The sequence below is a fragment of the Oryctolagus cuniculus genome, chromosome 4, assembly GCF_964237555.1.
Source record: "Oryctolagus cuniculus chromosome 4, mOryCun1.1, whole genome shotgun sequence".
Taxonomy (NCBI): Eukaryota; Metazoa; Chordata; class Mammalia; order Lagomorpha; family Leporidae; genus Oryctolagus; species Oryctolagus cuniculus.
Window position 1 is genome coordinate 29637554 of NC_091435.1, and position 18511 is coordinate 29656064.

At 39.7% G+C, this 18511-nt stretch overlaps 1 pseudogene; it reads right to left on the minus strand.

Annotated features, from left to right (window-relative positions):
* Positions 1-3701: 3701 nt before the first annotated feature.
* On the minus strand, positions 3702-15368 carry LOC108177907 (peptidyl-prolyl cis-trans isomerase A pseudogene; annotated as a pseudogene).
* Positions 15369-18511: the final 3143 nt, after the last annotated feature.

Below are 18511 nucleotides of genomic sequence, written 5' to 3' on the forward strand. Positions count from 1 at the left end.
GCTTCCACAGGTGTGAATCACCTCAGTTCCCGACATTGTCTAAATAATCCTTACCTTTTGTCATTTTCCTGGGAGGGCTATCCCCTTCATCCAGGCTGTGGAATTCTCCTCATGTTTCCCTTTCTTCAGGCATTTTTCTGTCCATCATTCCCCTCTCCTAGCTCTTAGAACTTTCTTCATTGGTTCCTCCTCCTACATATGTGAACGTCTGTTTTATGAGTATACCTCTTGCTGTGCACTGGTGAAATGGCTTAACTCTCAGACACACAGAGTCATCTGTGCCATGGGAACATATCCTTGCTGTTTCAAAGGATGAGGTGTGGCCCCTATTGGTAGTGGTGATAAGTGTTAATATGGAGCCCAGATGTGTCTCCCTATCACATCTCTGTTATTTGCTAGCTCTGTGGCTTTGAGCAAGCTTTGTGTCTCTAGTTTCTCAAAAAAAAAAAAATCCTACTTCAAAGGATTGTGAGAATAAAATTAAGTGTGTTTATACTAGTGCCTGGTGCGTCACAGCACTAAGTGTTTCTGATTATTGGTCTTTCCTTTTTCAGCTCCACTGCTTCTCTTCTTCTTTCTCTTTACCAGAGAATGGCATCTTGGGGAAAACAGAACATTAATGTGTTGTCAGAAAGCTTATTTGACATTTGAAAATCAGTAGAAAAGATGGGCCTTTTATACTTTCAGTAGCAGACCTATTTTCAGCTGTGATCTTTAGTTGTTGAAAACAAGGGTGACGCTGTGGTGCAGTGGTTAAGCTGTTGCTTGGGACACTTGCAACCCCTACCAGAGTGCCTGGTTTGGGTGTTGACTACTTCACGTCCAGTCCTGCTAATGCATCCTGGGAGACAGCAGTTGATGATTGAAGTACGTGTGTCCCTGTTATCCAGGTAGGAGACTGGATTGGGCTCTGGGCTCCTGGTTTCTGCCTGGCTCAGTCCTGACTATTGCAGGCATTTGGGGAGTCAACCAGAAGGTGGAAGCTAGCACTCCAAGTTGTGAAATCTTTGACACATTTTATTTTATTTCCTCTGCTTGCAGTGTTCAGAATGCATCTTCTATAGAGGCTCCTCTTACTCCATAAGATTTTTTTCTTTAAGATTCATTTATTTATTTGAAAGTCAAAGTTACACAGAGAGAGAAGGAGAGGCAGAGAGAGAGAGGTCTTTATTCCACTAATTCAATCACAGTTGGCTGCAATGGTCAGAGCTGAGCTGATCCGAAGCCAAGAGCCAGGAGCCAGGAGCTTCCTCCGGGTCTCCCATGCGGGTGCAGGGACCCAAGGACTTGGGCCATCTTCTATGCTTTCCCAGGCCATAGCAGAGAGCTGGATCAGAAGTGGAGCAGCCGAGACTCAAACTGGCAACCATATGGGACGCTGGCACCACAGGTGGCGGCTTTACCTGTTATGCCACAGCGCCAGTCCGACTCCATAAGATTTTAAGGCAACACACTTCCCATCCTCTCTCCATCCCTTTATATAACAAGGACAACACTGACTTGAGACATTAGGAATGTTCATGTTTAAATCTCTCCTTTTGTATGCTTCATATTCATCTCTGAGTATACCTAGCACATAATAGGTGCTAAACTAAATTGAATAAACAAAAGTTTACTGAATGACAAAAGTACATGCTATTACACCAGAAAAAAGTGTAAAAGATAATAAAATGGAAGAAATAAAATGAAAATCAAAAGCTTCTGGTTCTTTCTTTTGTGTTCTAAATGAGCCTGAAACCTAGTGAGCAAACTCTTTATAGGAGACTTTGGCACCAACTAAAGGGAATGGTAAGTGGAAAGGCTAAGGTAGCTTTCTTTCTTTCTTTCTTAATTATTTATTTATTTGAAAGGCAAAGTTACAGAGAGAAAGTAAGCAAGCTCTTAAATCTACTAGCTCACTCTCCAAATGACTATAACACCTGGGGCTGTGCCAGGATGAAGCTAGAACTCAGAATTCCATCCAGATCTCTCACATGGTTGCAGTGACCCAAGCACTTGGGCATCCTCCATGGTTTTTCCAGGCACATTTGTAGATAGCTGGATTGGAAATGGAGCTGCTGGGATTTGGACCTGTGCTCAAATGGGATACTGGCATTGCAGGTTGCAGTTTAACCCACTGCACCACAAAGCTGGCCCTGAAAGCTTTCTTTATCATGGGACAGGGCCAGCGTGTCTTCCCTCTGGTTCCAGCTCCATCCACCCAGAGTGTGATGACTATGTCTGTTCCAATTATAATGTCCACGAAGGCCACACGTCCAGACTGTCCTGGGGTGGTCCCAGTTTACATCTATTTCCTGACATGCTATTAACAATGCCCTCTTGTGCTTGGAACTGTGTCCTGGTTTGATTGACAAATTATATATGCACTCTAATTCTAATTTAGTTCAACGAAAGTAAAGTCTTATGTTGGCTGACTCATTTGATGTAAATGAGCACAAAATAAATATTGTGAAGATACACACTTTGTCTTCCATTTAAAATAGAGAATGTCAGAAACTATGTGTTCTTTTCATTGATCTTGGTTTTCATAGTGACAGTTATTATGATGTTCTTGAATATGTTGGAAGACAATAAACAAATCAGAATTTAACTTCCTCCTGGTTTTTGGTTTCTGTAAGTGCTTTAGGTTAGCAGTAAGTCATGTCTGTGCACGTTGGGCCTTTAAAATTTATATTTCTCATTATATTTAATTTTTATAATTAAAACTTTGCAAGTTACAAGAAGGGTACTAAAACAGGGACTGTTTAAGACACTCTTCATGATTCATCAAGATGTAAACTCTAGAATACACACACACACATGCACACATATATATATATTTAAAATTATATAAAAGTCAGTAAGAAGTAGTTGACCTTATTCAAAGGGCCAGCTGAGAATAAGCTGGTGAAGAAATGCTTCAGACAAGAAAGAAAAATGTAACTGTATCTTAAGGGCTTGGTTTATTAAAGCTAAAAACATTATTGGTTTTGGTATCTATTAATGTTTACTGAAGCCTAGCTTATATATTTTAATAAAGATCTTTTTTGGGAATGGAATGGGGGAATTAATGGTTAAGGTGAAATCAGGGTGAGCTCAGTAAAGAGCTACCATTTTAAGCCTCAGGCAAACTTCTGCCTTTGAAGATCAGAATGAGTGACCAAGGCAAGACATAGTCATCTAGTGGCAGGAAATTACAGAGACAGCTTTTTAAATTACAGAGAGAGGTTTTGAGTGCTTTCATGATACAATGCAAAAACAAAAAACAGTAGGAATAGCAGAAGTAGTCATAGCCAACATTTATTATGTGCTGACCTTGTGTCAGGCATGGGGCTAAGTGTTTTATATGAAATGTTTCAATTAATTCTCACAGAAATCTTATACTAGGAGCCTTGTCTTAACTCCAGAAATAGTAAATGGCTGAGCTTGAAAGGAGCACCCAGTGAGTCTGACTCCAGAGCCTAGGCTTTAGCTAATACATTGGACCTCTCACAATTCAATGTCAAAAGACGTGTTACTTATTGTTGTTGTTTAGTTTGCGTTTCATAGTCATAAACTTAACTCTGCAATCCAGCTAGACTTGGAAGGGTATAAGGAAGCTTTGGAACACAAAGAACTGCTGCAAGAGCACAAAAAATAGAGGAGATTGAGGGTAGATTTGGTTAGGTGGTGCTGTCCTTCACTATGGAAGGAATAGTGTGGTGGTTTAGACAAAACACAAGTCAAATAGATTTGAGTTGTCCACAGTTGGTAATTCTGATCTTCTTGCTAGTCTTGTAATTTCTAGACCTAAAAGCACTCCATGGCGTCTACGATATTCATGCCTTCTTTCACCTTGTCAAAGATCATATGCTTGCCACCCAACCATTCAGTCTTGGCAGTGCAGCCAAAAAATCTGGGAACTGTTTGTGTTGGGTCCAGTGCTTGTCATGGAGAAGATGCTGGGACCAGTATGCCTCAGGAAGCTCGCATCCTCAAATCTCTTCATGGATGGACTTGCCACCAATGCCATGATGGTGTTGTGAAGTCACCACCCTTGCCCTCAAACCCTAGAATATTCTGTAAAAGTAGGAGCTCTTATAGCCAAATCCTTTGTCTCCAGTTCTTGGAGCATAAATGTTTTCTGCTATCTTTAGAACTTTGTTTGCAAATAGCTTGAAGGAGATCTGGACAAGTGGTTTGCCATCTAATACAATGTTCAGAAACACTCATCAACAATCAATTTATCTTTGACAAAGGAGCTAAAATCAATTCTTGAAGCAAGGACAGTCTCTTCATCAAATGATGCTGGGAAAACAGGATCAAAGCCAAAATTGACAAATGGGATTACAACAAATTGAGAAGCTTCTGCACTGCAAAAGAAACACTCAGCAAAGTTAAAAGGAAACTGACAGAATGGGGGAAATTATTTGCAAACTATGCAACTGATAAAGGATTAATAACCAGAATATATAAAGAGATTGAGAAACTCAATAACAACAAACAAACATGGGCAAAGGACATAAACAGGCATTTTTCTTTTTTTTTTAAGATTTATTTATTTATTTGAAAGTCAGAGTTACACAGAGAGAGAGAGGAGAGGCAGAGAGAAAGAGAGATAGAGAGAGAGAGAGAAAGAGAGAGAGGTCTTCCACCCAATGGTTCACTCCTCAGTTGGCTGCAATGGTTGGAACTGCTTCAATCTGAAGCCAGGATCCAGGAGCATCTTCCAGATCTCTGAAGTGGGTGCAGGGGCCCAAGGATTTGGGCCATCTTCTACTGCTTTCCCAGGCCATAGCAGAGAGCTGGATTGGAAGTGGAGCAGCCAGATCTTGAACCGCTGGTGCTTCAGGCCAAGGCATTAACCTGCTGTGCCACAGCCTCAGCCCCATAAACAGGCATTTTTCAAAACAGTATATCCAAATGGTAACAGATATTTAAAAAAACACTCAGGATCACTAACTATCAGGGAAATGCAAATCAAAGCCACAATAACATTTCACTCCACGCTAGTTAGAATGGCTTTCATACCAAAATCAACAAACAACAAATGCTGGTGAGGATGTGGAAAAAAAGGTACCCTAATCTGTTGCTGGTGGGAATGTAAGCTGGTATAGCCACTGTAGAAGACAGTATGGGGATATCTCAGAAATCTGAATATAGACCTACCATATGACCCAGCCAGCCCACTCCTGGGAATTTACCCATGGGAAATGAAATCAGCATATGAAAGAGTTATCTGCACCCCCATGTTTACTGAAGAATGGTTTGCAATAGCTAAGATATGGAATCAACAAAGATGTCCCTTGACTGAAGATTGGATAAAGAAACTATGGGATATGTGTGGGGAGCAACTCGGACTAGACTAAGTTACTGGAATTAAGACTTATTCTATGCATCTGCTTTCCCACAATATGGCGCTGGGAGAGGAGTAAACAACTTTTACACAGCTGCCTTCAGTTCGACCAGTAACCTGCAGGAGCTGATCCTGCTCCTGATTGGAGGAGAGCAGCGTACTCGGCGTGTGGGTAGCAGAGTTGGGATTGGTGGAAGAGGACTATAAAGGAGGAGAGAGACAACATGCACCAGGAACATCTAAGGGGAACATCCGAATAACATCTGAGCAGCCCCCGAGAGAGCCGGCCAGCAGTGTGCCGCTCCCCCGCGGAAGTGGGGAAAGTGGCAGGGGGAACCACCCGGGTCTGTAGCCAACCCCGGAAGAACCAGCAGCAAACCTGGGAAGGGCCGAGCAGACAAAAGAACAGCGCAGGGTCCTGTGTCGTTCCTCTGCGAAGAGGGGGAGCGACAATATGTACCGCATGGAACACTACACAGAGGTTAAAAAAATGAAATTCTGTCATTTGCAAAAAATGGATGCAACTGGAAAACATACTTAGTGAAATATGCTGATCATAAAAGGACAAATTCCATATGTTATCACTGATCTGTGGTAACTAATAGAACACCTAAAAGATAATCTATAGAAGTGAAATTGACACTTTGAGATGCGATGACTTGAACAGCCCCTGTCTTGATTGTTGAGGAACATTATTTTTTTCATACTATTGGTTGAACTCCTTGCTTAGCATAGCACTAATTATATGAGTAAAAAGCTAATTGAAAATAGATCTTAGTAAAAAATAAGAATGGAAATAGGAGATGGAGGAGGAAGAATGGTGGGAGTGCAAGTGGGAGGGTGAGTAGGGTGGAAAGAATCACTATGTTCATATAGTTGTGTTTATGAAATGTATGAAGTTTCTATACCTTAAATGAATGGTTTCTGGTAAAAAAATAAATAGCACTCTTAAAAAACTTTATATATTTTGAAAGACAGAGAAATATATATAGAGATGGAGAGAGAGGTACATATTTCCCATCTGCTGGTTCATTCCCTAAATGCCAGAAAAAGTTGGGGCCCAGCCAAACCACAGTTAGAAACTAGGAATCTATCCAGGTCTCCCATGTGGGTGACAGAGACCCATGTTTTGCTCCATCAACCTGCAATGTCCTAGAGTGTGCATTAGCAGAAAGCTAGAATTGGAAGCAGATCTGGGACAGCAGCTCAGGCACTTTGCTATGGACTACTGGCAACCCAGTGACAACTGCTGCACAAAAACCTTCCTCAAGCAACTTATTTTATTTATTTGAGAGACAGAGAAAAATATACTGAGAGAGCTCCTATCTGCTGATTTACCCCTAAAATGCTTCAATTGTCCCTGGCTGGGGTAAAAACTGAGTGAAGGGAATGAACTCAATCCACATCTCTTACATGGGTCTCAAGAACACATTGCTTTACCCATCACAGTTTCCTCCAGAGTCTGCATTAGCCAGAAGCTGGAGTCAGCAGCAAGAACCGGGACATGGACTCAAGTACTACAATGTGGGGCCATGGTGGCTTATCCATCATTTTAACCCCTGTGCCCACACTAAAATTTTATTTTTATTCTGTGTGTCTGTAAGGTTGTTTCTGGATGATATTAACATTTGACTAGATGTACTGAATAAAAATATTGTTCTCCCTGATGTAAGTGAGGCTCACTAAATCATGTGAAAGTCTTAACAGAAAAAAATGTGTGACTCTTCCTTGAGTCTTGGGGAACTTCTGTTGCCTTACCATTTTTGAGCAAGATCAATGGCTTTTTCCTGCCTTCAGATTAAATTGATGCCCAGTTTGTTTTGAGACTTGATCTATTGGACTTTGAATTAAACTATACTATTAGCTCTCTTGGTTCTTAGAACTTCAGACTTGGGCTGGAGCTTTCACATTAGACTCCCCTAGGTCTCCATCTTGTCGAGTGCACTCTTGGAACTTCTCAGCCTCCATAATAGTGTGAATTAATTCCTTATCTATCTATCTATCTATCTATCTATCTATCTATCTATATTTTATCTATCATCTGTATCTGTGTCATCTCTATCTTTCTCTACTCTCCTTATTCTACTTCTCCGAAGAACCCTAATACAGTACCCATTTTATAGTGAAGTAGGCAATGGACTTTCGCTCCTAAGATTCACTAATATTATATTCTTTATCAACCATTTGATGAGACTATATTCTTATGGAACTGAATTGTTGAAAACTCAATTAAAATACCAGCTAGGGTATAATGTTGTAACATTGGAGTATAAGGCTTTCTTTCACCCATAGTTGTGAGTAAGTAGTCAAAATGCAAGGATACTTCAAAAAGCCCATGGGAAAAAATATAGTCTTCTCCCATTTTCACAAATCTAATTTGTTTCAAAGTTTTAAGAATAAAGTAAAAAATAATTTCCAAGTACACCCAGAGATCCAAAAATGCTTTCGTACCTGGATAACACTTGTTTCTTTGGAATTTGAAATTAAAGTTTTCCCACCTGAATAGGACATTTCAACAAAGAACCCAACAATAGTACCATTGAATTGAAAGTCAAGAGTTAAACCTGCCCATTTTTGACTTCTCATGCCACTAGGTTAATAAGCAAATATAAGGGGTTGTGAAGTTGGCTAGCAGTGAATAAGACTATTGTTAAATGAATAAGGGCTGACACTATAGCGGGAAAGGGTGGGAAAAATGTCTTGATCCCAGGAGATCAGCTGGTGTCCTATCAGTATTACCACATAGGATGGCAAAGATTAATGGTAGACTTAGAATAATGCCATCTAATCAAGAACAAAGACAGAAGTACTTTTATTTATTTTTTATTTTTTTTGACAGGCAGAGTGGACAGTGAGAGAGAGAGATAGAGAGAGAGGTCTTCCTTTTGCCATTGGTTCACCCTCCAATGGCCACTGCGGCCAGCGCGCTGCGGCCGGTGCACCGTGCTGATCCGATGGCAGGAGCCAGGTACTTATCCTGGTCTCCCATGGGGTGCAGGGCCCAAGGACTTGGGCCATCCTCCACTGCACTCCCTGGCCATAGCAGAGAGCTGGCCTGGAAGAGGGGCAACCGGGACAGAATCTGGCGCCCCGAATGGGACTAGAACTCCGTGTGCTGGTGCCGCAAGGTGGAGGATTAGCCTAGTGAGCGGCGGCACCGGCCTAGAAGTACTTTTATTAAGAACAAAAATTTAGCTCATCCTATCAGATAAATAACTGAAACCAGTTGGACTTCTGGCTTAGAAAAAAGGAAAATGGAAAATGTGGAGAAGGAATGAATTCTTAACTTGTCAACTATAGCCTATGACCACTTGCAGACCTGTGTTATGTATTGTTGGTTACATGCTTCCCTAATTATTTATTTTCAATTGTAGGGAAGATAGTGACATTGTGTTAGCAATTAGGTTTGTTATGGTTGTTTGCAAGTTTAAATATAGAAGAAGAACTGGTTGATTTGGGGAAAGTAAATGTTGAAGTCTATTGAACAGTATTTTTTTTAATTGATTTGACAGATAAAGTTAGACAGTAAGAGAGAGAGGGAGGGGGAGAGAGAGAGAGAGAAAGGTCTTCCTTCCATTGGTTCACCTGGTACCAGACAGGGATGCCCACTCTCACCACTGCTATTCAATATAGTCCTGGAAGTTTTAGCCAGAGCCATCAGGCAAGAAAAACAAATTAAAGGGATACAAATTAGGAAGGAAGAACTCAAACTATCCCTCTTTGGAGATGATATGATTCTTTATTTAGGGGACCCAAAGAACTCTACTAAGAGACTATTGGAACTCATAGAAGAGTTTGGCAAAGTAGCAGGGTATAAAATCAATGCACAAAAATCAACAGCCTTTGTATACACAGGCAATGCCATGGCTGAGAAAGAACTGCTAAGATCAATCCCATTCACAATAGCTACAAAAACAATCAAATACCTTGGAATAAGCTTAACCAAGGACGTTAAAGATCTCTACAATGAGAATTACAAAACCTTAAAGAAAGAAATAGAAGAGGATACCAAAAAATGGAAAAATCTTCCATGCTCATGGATTGGAAGAATCAATAGCATCAACATGTTCATTCTCCCAAAGGTAATTTATAGATTCAATGTGAAACCGATCAAAATACCAAAGACCTTCTTCTCAGATCTGGAAAAAATGATGCTGAAATTCATATGGAGACACAGGAGACCTCAAATAGCTAAAGCAATCTTGTACAACAAAAACAAAGCCGGAGGCATCACAATGCCAGATTTTAGGACATACTGCAGGGCAGTTGTTATCAAAACAGCATGGTACTGGTACAGAAACAGATGGATAGATCAATGGAACAGAACAGAAACACCAGAAATCAATCCAAACATCTATATCCAACTTATATTTGATCAAGGATCTAAAACCAATTCCTGGAGCAAGGACAGTCTATTCAATAAATGGTGCTGGGAAAATTGGATTTCCACATGCAGAATCATGAAGCAAGACCCCTACCTTTCGCCTTACACAAACATCCACTCAGCAAGGATTAAAGACCTAAATCTACGACCCAACACCACCAAATTATTAGAGAACATTGGAGAAACCCTGCAAGATATTGGCACAGGCAAAGAATTTCTGGAAAAGACCCGGGAGGCACAGGCAGTCAAAGACAAAATCAACTATTGGGATTGCATCAAATTGAGAAGTTTCTGCACTGCAAAAGAAACAGTCAGGAGAGTGAAGAGACAACCGACAGAATGGGAAAAAATATTTGCAAACTATGCAACAGATAAAGGGTTAATAACCAGAATCTACAAAGAGATCAAGAAACTCCACAAAAACAAAACCAACAACCCACTTAAGAGATGGACCTCAGTAGACATTTTTCAAAAGAGGAAATCCAAATGGCCAACAGGCACATGAAAAAATGTTCAAGGTCATTAGCAATCAGGGAAATGCAAATCAAAACCACAATGAGGTTTCACCTCACCCCAGTTAGCATGGCTCACATGCAGAAATCTACCAACAACAGATGCTGGCGAGGATGTGGGGAAAAAGGGACACTAACCCACTGTTGGTGGGAATGCAAACTGGCAAAGCCACTATGGAAGTCGGTCTGGAGATTCCTCAGAAACCTGAAGATAACCCTACCGTTCGACCCAGCCATCCCACTCCTTGGAATTTACCCAAAGGAATTTAAATTGGCAAACAAAAAAGTGGTCTGCACCCTATTGTTTATTGCAGCGCAATTCACAATAGCTAAGACCTGGAACCAACCTAAATGCCCATCAACGGTAGACTGGATAAAGAAATTATGGGATATGTACTCTTTAGAATACTATACCGCAGTAAAAAACAATGAAATCCGGTCATTTGCAACACAATGGAGGAATCTGGAACACATCATGCTGAGTGAAATAAGCCAGTCCCAAAGGGACAAATACCATATGTTCTCCCTGATCGGTGACAACTGACTGAACACCAAAAAGGAAACCTGTTGAAGTGAAATGGACACTATGGGAAACGGTGACTTGATCAGCATAGCCCTGACTGTTAATGAACAACTTAATACGTTATCCCTCTTAGTAGTTTTTTTGTCTGTTCTACTTAATAGGACTAGTTTAATTCTGTAATCAATACACAGTTATACTTAAGTGTTGAAAATTAACTGAAATGTGATCCCTGTTAAACATAAGAGTGGGAATAAGAGAGGGAAGAGATGTATAATTTGGGACATGCTCAAGCTGAGTTGCCCCAAATGGTAGAGTTAGAAACATACCAGGGTATTCCAATTCAATCCCATCAAGGTGGCATGTACCAATGCCATCTCACTATTCCAAGTGATCAATTTCAGTTCACAATTGATCATAATGAAAGGACTAAGAGTCAAAGGGAGCACATAAACATGTCTAGTACCTGCTAACACTAACCGATAGAATAAATAAAGGGGAGAGTGATCCAACATGGGAAGTGAGATACTCAGCAGACTCATAGAATGGCAGATGTCCTAAATAGCACTCTGGCCTCAGAATCAGCCCTAAAGGCATTCGGATCTGGCTGAAAAGCCCATGAGAGTATTTCAGGCATGGAAAGCCAAGACACTCTGGCAAAAGATCTCTGTGAGTGAGATCCCAGTGGAAAGAACAGGTCTTCAAAGAAGGAGGTACCTTTCTCTGAAGGGAGGAGAGAACCTCCACTTTGACTATGACCTTGTCTAAACAAGAAAAGAATCGGAGAACTCAGAGGGCTTCCATAGCCTTGGAAACTCATGACTGGAGCATAGGGAGATTACTGATGCCATAGACAGGAGTGTCAATTGGTAAAGTCAACAACAGGAGTCACTGTGCACTTACTCCTCATGTAGGATCTCTGTCCTTAATGTGCTGTGCATTGAGATTTAATGCTATAACGAGTACTCAAACAATATATTTCGCTTTGTGTTTCTATGGAGGTGCAAACTGTTGAAATCTTTACTTAATGCATACTAAACTGATCCTCTGTAAAAAAAAAAAAAAGAAATTATCAACTCCCAACTTGACTCTCACTGGGATTAAACATGACAATAGGTCTGATCTGATTTCATCATCATTTAAAAAAATCATCTATTATTTTTCACTTTATGTTTCTGTGTGGGAGCAAACTGTTGAAATCCTTACTTAATGTATACTAAGTTGATCTTCTGTATATTAAGATAATCGAAAATGAATCTTGATGTGAATGGAAGGGGAGAGAGAGTGGGAAAGGGGAGGGTTGTGGGTGGGAGGGACAGTATGGGGGGGAAGCCATTGTAATCCATAAATCGTACTTTGGAAATTTATATTCATTAAATAAAAGTAAAAAAAATATAATCCTCAACGGTCCATTTATATTTGAAAGTGAAGTACACAAAAGACTGATGGGAAATAATATGTGTATGTGTCTGAGAGAAAGGGAGAGAGTGAAAGAGACAGGAGAGAATCATCTTTGAGTAAATGAACCAGTTATTGCACATTTTGTGTGTTGTTTTGGGGGAGAACATCCAAAGGCCAGTCAGAATCTCTAGGACTTTTTTCTTGAACTCTTTGGTTTCCCTAGAAAAGAAGTATCATTCCTCCTTCAATATAGACAGCATATTTAACTCTGTTTTCAATGCAATATTTCGTTTTCTTCCTCAACTGCCATCCTTGAGCTTTTGTGGGTGAAGAGCAATTAGCTGTCTGCGTGGACTGTAGGATCTGAGAGTATGGAATTCTTTATCTGGACTTTAAAACAAGCATCTTACTTTCAGTCCCACCCTGTACCCTAGATTGCAGAGGTCCCCGTAACCAAGTCCTAGTCCCAGCAGGGATTGCACACGTGAATTTGAATTCCATGCCTTGGTAAATCCACTTCCCTGGCCCAAGATACAATCTCTGCATGTGGCTAACTCGAGAACCCCTCTTCCATCTGCTGCTTCTGTTTTCTGATTTCCCATTCTCTATTGTCAGTACACTTCTATTTATACCTAGCTTTCTTATTTTCACTCTAATGAAATTTGATGAGGAAATGGAATTAGATTACGAGGATTTCTTTTCACACTAGAAGAAAACACTCAATGTATGCTTTTTAAATGTAAAATGTACTATATAGTGAGTGCTTTTGACTTATTTTTTCAATTCTGACCTTTTGTTAACAGTATTTCTACTTTGGATGTTAAAATCCTAAACCTTGAAACTATTAGACTCATTTATCACTTCTTCCTACAACCTGAAAAATAAATAGTTTGTGCTCCCATAAAATGAAAACAGTTCATTTGCACACTGTTTCTTTCAAATATTGTACTTTCAATTATGTTTTAGGTTTTGCCTTACTTATTCTATAATAAATGTTTTACTGTAAAAAAAATAATTCTGTAATTAATACACAGTTATTCTTAAGTGTTGAAATTTAACTGAAATGTGATCCCTGTTAAACATAAGAGTAGGAATAAGAGAGGGAAGAGATGTACAATTTGGGACATGCTCAAGCTGATTTGCCCCAAATGGTAGAGTTAGAAACATACCAGGGGACTCCAATTTAATCCCATCAAGCTGGCATGTACCAATGCCATCTCACTATTCCAAGTGATCAATTTCAGTTCACAATTGATCATAATGAAAGGACTAAGAGTCAAAGGAAGCACATAAACAAGTCTAGTACCTGCTAATACTAACTGATAGAATAAATAAAGGGAAGAGTGATCCAACATGGGAAGTGAGATACTCAGCAGACTCATAGAATGGTGGATGTCCTAAACAGCACTCTGGCCTCAGAATCAGCCCTAGAGGCATTCCGATCTGGCTGAAAAGCCCATGAGAGTATTTCAGGCATGGAAAGCCAAGACACTCTGGCAAAAAAAAAAAAACAAAACAAACAAAAAAAACAAACAAACAAACAAACCACCTAAATGAAAGATCTCTGTGAGTGAGATCCCAGTGGAAAGAACAGGTCTTCAAAGAAGGAGGTACCTTTCTCTGAAGGGAGGAGAGAACCTCCACTTTGACTATGACCTTGTCTAAACAAGATAAGAATCGGTGAACTCAAAAGGCTTCCATAGCCTTGGAAACTCATGACTGGTGCATAGGGAGATTACTGATGCCATAAACAGGAGTGTCAATTGGTAAAGTCAACAACAGGAGTCACTGTGCACTTACTCCTCATGTAGGATCTCTGTCCTTAATGTGCCGTACATTGAGACTTAATGCTATAATGAGTACTCAAACAATATATTTCGCTTTGTGTTTCTATGGGGGTGCAAACTGTTGAAATCTTTACTTAATGTATACTAAACTGATCTTCTGTAAAAAAAAAAAAGAAGAAATTATCAACTCCCAACTTGACTCTCACTGGGATTAAACATGACAATAGGTCTGATCTGATTTCATCATCATTTAAAAAAAAATCATCTATTATTTTTCACTTTATGTTTGTGTGGGAGCAAACTGTTGAAATCTTTACTTAATGTATGCTAAACTGATCTTCTGTATATAAAGAGAATCGAAAATGAATCCTCATGTGAATGGAAGGGGAGAGGGAGTGGGAAAGGGGAGGGATGCGGGTGGGAGAGACGATATGGGGGGGAAGCCATTGTAATCCATAAGCCGTACTTTGGAAATTTATATTCATTAAATAAAAGTTAAAAAAAATAGATTGAAAGGTAAAAAAAAAATTATTTACTAGAAAGACAGAGGAGGGGGAAAGAGAGAGAGAGAGAGAGAGAGAGAGAGATCATATCCGCTGTTTCATTCTACAAGTGCATGTAAAACAGCCAGAGTAAGGCCAGATTGAATTAGGAGCTAGGAGCTGGGAACTAAATCTAGGGCTCTGTGTTGTGGACCAAAGTACTTGAGCCGTCACCCACTTCCTCCTAGAGTGTGCATTAGCAGGAAGCTGCACTGGGAGCATAGCCAGGACTCAAACCCATGCACTGTAATATGGGATATAGGCGTGTTAACTCTAGACCAAAAGTCTACCCCCTTCTCTACCTCATTAATCTTTCCTCTCTTCATGGTAATGGGAGTGATGACTAAAGTTTTTATATTTTGGGTTTGAGTCAATGAGGAGTATTTAAATGCAACCTTGTTAGCAGTGAGACAGTCAGCCATTCTGTAATCTGGTAATATGAGAGTTATCTCTATAGACCTGATATTTGAAGCTGGTTGTTCAGAAGATCTTGAGGATGAAGGATAGAAGAAGAGGTCTGAAGGACTGGAGTAACTACATTTTGAAAAAGTGCCTCCAATTAGGGAGGCAGGCCCGACTTCCCGTAAAAGCAGCGTCACTCAGGGGAAACCGAAACTTACAACAGAACAGCTCGCTAGCGTTCACCATGTAAGGAAATCACCTGGGTCCAAACCAATCAGGAACAACCGCAGTGGATCAGGAAGTACCAGAGGTGACCCCAGCCAATCCACTGTCACGCCGCACCCCTCGATGACGTAACCCTGCTTTAAAAGAGGCTCCAGAGCATGGCTCGGGGCCTTCCTCTGCCCTCCGCTGCAGTGTTCGGTAGATGGGGTCCCTGCTGCGGCTTGTACTTCTGAAATAAACCTTGTTTTTGCATTTAGGTGTGTTCGAGTTTCTGGCGGCATTTGGGGATCCCACGATCTGGGCACAACAGGCCCAGTTAATTAGACTTAGTAGACCTTTTCATGAAGTTGAAGAAGTAGCTAGAAAAGAAAAAGTCCCTTTTAATCCAATATAATTATAAATTAATATCCACCATTTACCAGAGCTATGAAAAAAAATAACAGTAATACTAACTGATTTTAAATTGTGCCTCTTCTATTTCTTCTGACTTTTTTATTATAGGAACTAAGTTGCTTTATATTTACAAAGAAAAGAAGGACTTGAGATTTGCATAGTATATTTACTGGGTAATTGGCCATAGGAAAAATCATTTTATTGTTTATTAAGTTGTATTTTTGAAATGTTTGATTTAGGTCGAGTGGGAGTCAGATCTCATTTTTAAAAGCTAACCAGTCACTATTCAAAGAACAAATAATCTCCGGTATAGTTGAGCATTTTCATTTCCTCTCATAGAAAAAAAGCACTAGTGGTTTTTATTCATCAGGCAATTTATCTATTGTGAAAGCATAATTTCAACATTCAAGAAGAGAGAAATCAGCTTTAAATCTTTCTGAAATCAAATTAAATCTGTAGATGGTTGTATGAGAGCATGAAAAGAAGACAAACAGAGCTTGTCAAATGTATTGTTCATGAAAACGAGTTAGAAAATTCAACATGAATAAAATTCTTGTATATATTCACTTGCAAAATTTATGGACACAGCAAATTTCTCTTTGAAAAAATTTAAAAAATTCAAAGCAATGGAAAAAGTATCATTTTTATTTATTCAAATGTAGCAAATCAATCAGAGGAATTTAAATTTCTAGAAATGTTTCAGTGGTTGAAAGTTGCAATGGTACAACAGCTGTGGTATACAGAATAATAGTCCCTTAAATATACCCACATCTTAATGTCTGTAACATGTGAATGTGTTACTCTGTGTGGCAAAAGTAACTTTTCATATATAAGTAAAGGAATAAATTCAAAATGGGGTGTCATCCCATACTGTTTTTTACTGTATTTTTTAAATGTAAGAACATCACTATAAACTTCTCTGTTAATACTGCTTTTTTTGCTATATCATACAGGTTTTGATGTGTTGTGCTTTTATATTCATTTGTGTTAAGAAAGTTTATGATTCCCTTCTTAATTTCTTCAGTGACCCATTGGTCATTCAGTAGCATGATGTTTAATTCCTATGTATTTATAAATTTTCCATTGTCCTTGCTGATTTCTAGTCTTATTCCTCTGTGGTCTGAGAAGATCATGGTATATTCTCAGTCTTTTTAAATTTACTAAGACTGGGTTTGGGACCAATATATGGTGTAACCTAGAAAATGTCCCATATGCTGGTAAGAAGGATATTTACCGTGTAGCTGTTAGGCGAAATGTCTTATAAATGTGTATTAGTTACATATACTTAATAGTATTGTTCAACTCTGACGTCTCTTTGTAAATTTTCTGTCTGGATAATTTGTCCATTGATGTTGAAGTCCCCCACGATGATTCTACTGGAGTCTTTCCTTCCCTTTAGGTCTAATAGTATTTCTATGTATATCTGTGTGTTCTTGTGTTGGGTGCACTAATACTAGATTTTTGTGTCTTTTTGCTGAATTGATCCTCTTATCAATATATTATGTTCTTTTTTGTTTCTTTTACAGTTTTTAAAATTTACAGTCTGTTTTATCTGATGTGAGTATTGCTAGTCCTGCTTGTTTTTGGTTCCCAATTGCCTAGTATACTGGAAGATCCGAGATGGCCAAATACTGGAAAGTCAAACTGACCTCAACCACAGAAAGATACCAGAAAACAAAGGAAGGATTGTGTTCCCAGGGTACTGGTTGAGAGAATATTCAGTATAGAAGTGACAGAACGGAGTAGAGACTCCATGGGACAATGAGGAGAGAGGACACACTGCCATCTACACTCTCTATGCAGCTGGCTTCCAAATGGGAGTCACTAAACTCATGAAAATGTAGGAAGAAGCTGACACAACAGCCCAGCTGTAGAGCACCACCACCAGAGGCTTTGACTGGGGGAGAATTCCATGGTCATTCAATGATTTTGAGTCTGGCCTGCAGAGCTGCCTGGAGTGTAAGTGGCTACTTTACTCCAGGAGGTGAGGACACATTGTCTCCTCCCTCACCCTCAAAGTACCAGAATCAACTAGTTGTGGTAGAGTCCCAACTGAAATTTTTTCTGGTTCAGCAGACAGCAAGGGTCATGCTGTTGCCAGAGATGACTGCCGGTAGTTTGCAGGGCAGAGAGCAGACTCCCCATTTCTTGTACACGTGGGAGTTTTCTGCACGAGCTTAGGAGATGTAGTCACTCACTCCACACAATCAAGGGTGGGGTTTTCCTCATCTTCTTGGGGCTAGAACCAGTTGCAGTCCATAAAATATTTGGACATGATCTGAGAAAGTTACTTCTGCCCTCCTAACTCATGTGTGGGGAGCTCTGGGAACAAGCCCCAGCATTACCTTTCCATGCCATGTGAGAACTGTAGGAAGTTCCATCTGTGTTTAACAGAGCAAAGATTGTTGATGTTGGTTTTACAACCTCTGTAGTAACTTGCATTCAATTGTGATATCTGGAGTGCTCTATCTGCATTGCTCTGCTTCAGGTAGGTGGTTACCACCATACCCAAAACCTGGCTTCTACCCTGGGAAGATCTGGTAATGACCCTACTATATCATGCAACACCAGGATTGTAACAATCAATTCTAATTTCCTCAAACCCACTGGAATCTACCCAGTGGTACCTAGTAAGAAATTGCTTGCATTCTACCTCTCTGGACACTTAATCTGCCAGTGAAAATCTCCTGTATACCTTGTAGTCACCCTAAAGGAATGGAGCAGGGCTCAATTCACATCCCCAAATCCCAGGACTAGGGCTTTTGATTCCATAAAGAAGGGAGTTTTAACACTAGATGCGCCAATATCAATGTTGGGGTACAGGAAATATGAGGAAGCAAAGTAGCATGACGTCTACAAAACAGCACAATAGTTCTCCAGAAATAGATGATGATCTTAAGGAAATCTATGTAAAGTGAGAAATAAAATTCAAAATAATGATCATCAGGAAACTCAGTGTAATACAAGAGAAAACAAACAGCTTAAAGAAATGAAAAAAAAAACAATGGTTCACATGAATGAAATATTCACT